Here is a 3,769-nt window from a genome sequence, read left to right as displayed (position 1 = left end):
TCTTTCCTGCTGCCACTATCTGACCTCTCTGAAACCCTCGCACCATCATCAGCAGTCTGGAGGCATACTGGATGCTCATGGTCAGCCTGGCCAGCCCCAACACTCAGGAGTACGCTACGTGTGGGGCATCGCCTTCTGAACAATATGGAGGGTCTCCTTGTGTTTGAATAATTGGCAGACATGAATATAAGCAGCCTTTTGGGGTTGCCGCTCCAAATGCCTTCCCTACTCAGATTAACAAGGCTTCTTCCCCCTTCCTCTCTTGTATCTTCTCAAAACACTGCCTGCCCTGGAAGCCCTCTCAATGCCTTCTCAAGACATTCCTGTCTCATGCAAGAGCTATGGATGCCATTCCATCACAGACATGGGGAGGAGGAGATTACCTGCGCAGGTGGCTTCACAGGAGAGGCTGGGTATATATCTGATAAGGCAAATTATGAACTTGGGCAAGTTGGTCAACCTCGGACTTCCCTGGTGGTCCAGTGGTTAGGACTTCCCATTTCCCCTGCAGCGGGTGCTGGTTTGATCCCCGGTCAAAGACCTAACATTCCATAAGCCATGCGGCATGACAGAAAGGAAAGTTATTCACCCTCTCCATGCCTCAGTTTCCTTATCTGTAAAATGAGACCGAGAATCGTACTCACCTCATAAGGTTCTGGTGAGGGTTCAAGGAATTAGAAGTAGGCCTGCTACTTAATAAGTGCCTTAGTAGCTGTTGGCTGTTATTATTATCATTGTCATTATTTGGGAACTATTCAAGTTAAGGCTTCTATGGTGGCTCAGAGGTAAAGAATCCATCTGCCAGTGCTGAAGAATCGGGTTCTATCCCTGGGTCAGGAAGAGCCCCTGGAGAAGGAAATGGCAACCCACCCCAGTATTCTTGCCTGGGAAGTTCCATGGACAGAGGAGCCTGTAGGGATACAGTCCATGAAGTTGCAAAGAGGCAGACATGACTTAGTGTTCAGTTCAGTTCAGTTGCTCAGTCATGTCCAACTCTTTGCGACCCCATGAATTGCAACACGCCAGGCCTCCCTGTCCATTGAGTCGATGATGCCATCCAACCATCTTTTTCTCTGTCGTCCCCTTCTCTTCCTGCCCTCAATCTTTCCCAGCATCAAGGTCTTTTCAAATGAGTCAGATAATCGCATCAGGTGGCCAAAGTATTGGAGTTTCAGCTTCAACATCAGTCCTTCCAATGAACACCCAAGACTGATCTCCTTTAGGATGGACTGGTTGGATCCCCTTGCAGTCCAAGAGACTCTCAAGAGTCTTCTCCAACACCACAATTCAAAAGCATCAATTCTTCAGCACTCAGCTTTCTTTATAGTCCAACTCTCACATCCATACATGACCACAGGAAAAACCATAGCCTTGACTAGACAGACTTTGTTGACAAAGTAATGTGTCTGCTTTTTAATATGCTATCTAGGTTGGTCATAACTTTCCTTCCAAGGAGTAAGTGACTTTTAATTTCATGGCTGCAGTCACCATCTGCAGTGATTTTGGAGCCCAGAAAAATAAAGTCAGCCACTGTTTCCTCATCTGTTTTCCATGAAGTGATGGGACCAGATGCCATGATTTTCGTTTTCTGAATGTTGAGCTTTAAGCCAACTTTTTCACTCTCCTGTTTTACTTTCATCAAGAGGCTGTTTAGTTCTTCACTTTCTGCCATAAGGGTGGTGTCATCTGCATATCTGAGGTTATTGATATTTCTTCTGGCAATCTTGATTCCAGCTTGTGCTTCTTCCAGCCCAGCATTTCTCATGATGTACTCTGCATAGAAGTTAAATAAGCAGGGTGACAATATACAGCCTTGACATACTCCTTTCCCGATTTGGAACCAGTCTATTGTCCTAGAACTAACACCCAAAAAGATGTCCTTTTCATTATAGGGGACTGGAATACAAAAGTAAGAGTTCAAGAAACACCTGGAGTAACAGGCAAATTTGGCCTTGAAGTACAGAATGAAGCAGGGCAAAGGCTAATACAGTTCTGCCAAGAGAACTCACTGGTCATAGCAAACACCCTCTTCCAACAGCTCAAGAGAAGACTCTATACATGGACATCACCAGATGGTCGACACTGAAATCAGATGAATTATATTCTTTGCAGCCAAAGATGGAAAAGCTGTATACAGTCAGCAAAACCAAGACCAGGAGCTGACTGGCTCAGATCATGAACTCCTTATTGCCAAATTCAGACTGAAATTGAAGAAACTGGAGAAAACCACTAGACCATTCAGGTATGACCTAAATCAAATCCCTTATGACTATACAGTGGAAGTGAGAAATAGATTTAAGGGACTAGATCTGATAGAGTGCCTGATGAACTATGGACAGAGGTTTGTGACATTGTACAGGAGACAGGAATCAAGACCATCCCCAAGAAAAAGAAATGCAAAAAAGCAAAATGGCTGTCTGAGGAGGCCTTACAAATTGCTGTGAAAAGAAGGGAAGTGAAAAGCAAAGGAGAAAAGGAAAGATAAACCCATTTGAATGTAGAGTTCCAAAGAATAGCAAGGAGAGATAAGAAAGCCTTCCTCAGCGATCAATGCAAAGAAACAGAGGAAAACAACAGAATGGGAAAGACTAGAGATCTCTTCAAGAAAACTAGAGATACGAAGCCATCTTTCATGCAAAGATGGGCTCAATAAAGGACAGAAATGGTATGGACCTAACAGAAGCAGAAGATAGTAAGAAGAGGTGGCAAGAATACATAGAAGAACTGTACAAAAAGGTCTTCACAACCCAGATAATCACGACGGTGTGATCACTCATCTAGAGCCAGACATCCTGGAATGTGAAGTCAAGTGGGCCTTAGGAAGCATCACTACAAACAAAGGTAGTGGAGGTGATGGAATTCCAGTTGAGCTATTTCAAATCCTGAAAGATGATGCTGTGAAAGTGCTGCACTCAATATGCCAGCAAATTTGACATATCTGGGCTGTGCTTTGCTGGAGCAGCTGTGAAGAGTTACCCCACATCCAAGGTAAGAGAAACCCAAATAAGACGGTAGGCCCTGAGAGAGGGCATCAGAGGGCAGACAGACTGAAACCACAATTACAGACAACAGGCCAGTCTAATCACACAGACCACAGCCTTGTCTAACTCAGTGAAACTAAGCCATGTGGGGCCACCCAAGATGGATGGGTCACAGTGCAGAGGTCTGACAGAATGTGGTCCACTGGAGAAGGGAATGGCAAACCACTTCAGTATTCTTGCCTTGAGAACCCCATGAACGGTATGAAAAGGCATGACTTGGTGAGTAAACAACAATCTGAAACCAACTCCCAGTAGGACTTTCTCCTGCAGGAGAATGGGCGCTTGGGCAGGACATAGAGAGGTGAGGTCACGGCAGAGCCAGTTGGCTTGCTGACAGGCAGAAAAACCCAGAGAGCTTCATACACCCATGTTTTTCTCAGAGATAGTGAATCACAAGCATTTCATGTCAGAAAGACTTAACACTGAAATAGCTTCTAACATCTCTCCAATGTTTTTATCACACTGTTTTATCTGGGCCTAAAAAAAAAAGTTTAAATTAAATCTTGCTTTGCAGGGGGGAGAAAAGAAACATCCCAAATGCTTGTCATTTCTCTCCCTTGTCTGTGTGTCTGTCATGCCTGATGAACAATGGGCTGCTCAAATGATGTCGTCTGTGGAGGGCTCTTGGTGAGGTGGAACCAGCCTACCGAGCCTCGTTCAGCCCAGTGTGAGGACAGGAAATGAGTGCATTGTTCTGAAGGCTGTTTGTTGCCCCATTGTTTCTCCAG

General features: G+C 44.9%; 1 long non-coding RNA gene across 1 annotated transcript in view; it reads left to right on the top strand.

Annotated features, from left to right (window-relative positions):
* LOC105611292 (uncharacterized) overlaps nucleotides 1–3,769 on the top strand; it is a 57,042-nt gene continuing 53,273 nt past the window's right edge. Inside the window, exon 1 of the long non-coding RNA XR_001044385.4 lies at nucleotides 1–2,988. This is a non-coding gene — a long non-coding RNA (uncharacterized LOC105611292). The remainder of the gene's footprint in view (nucleotides 2,989–3,769) is intronic.

The sequence above is a fragment of the Ovis aries genome, chromosome 13 (assembly GCF_016772045.2).
Source record: "Ovis aries strain OAR_USU_Benz2616 breed Rambouillet chromosome 13, ARS-UI_Ramb_v3.0, whole genome shotgun sequence".
Lineage (NCBI taxonomy): Eukaryota > Metazoa > Chordata > Mammalia > Artiodactyla > Bovidae > Ovis > Ovis aries.
This window is presented reverse-complemented; position numbering and strand designations above follow the sequence as displayed.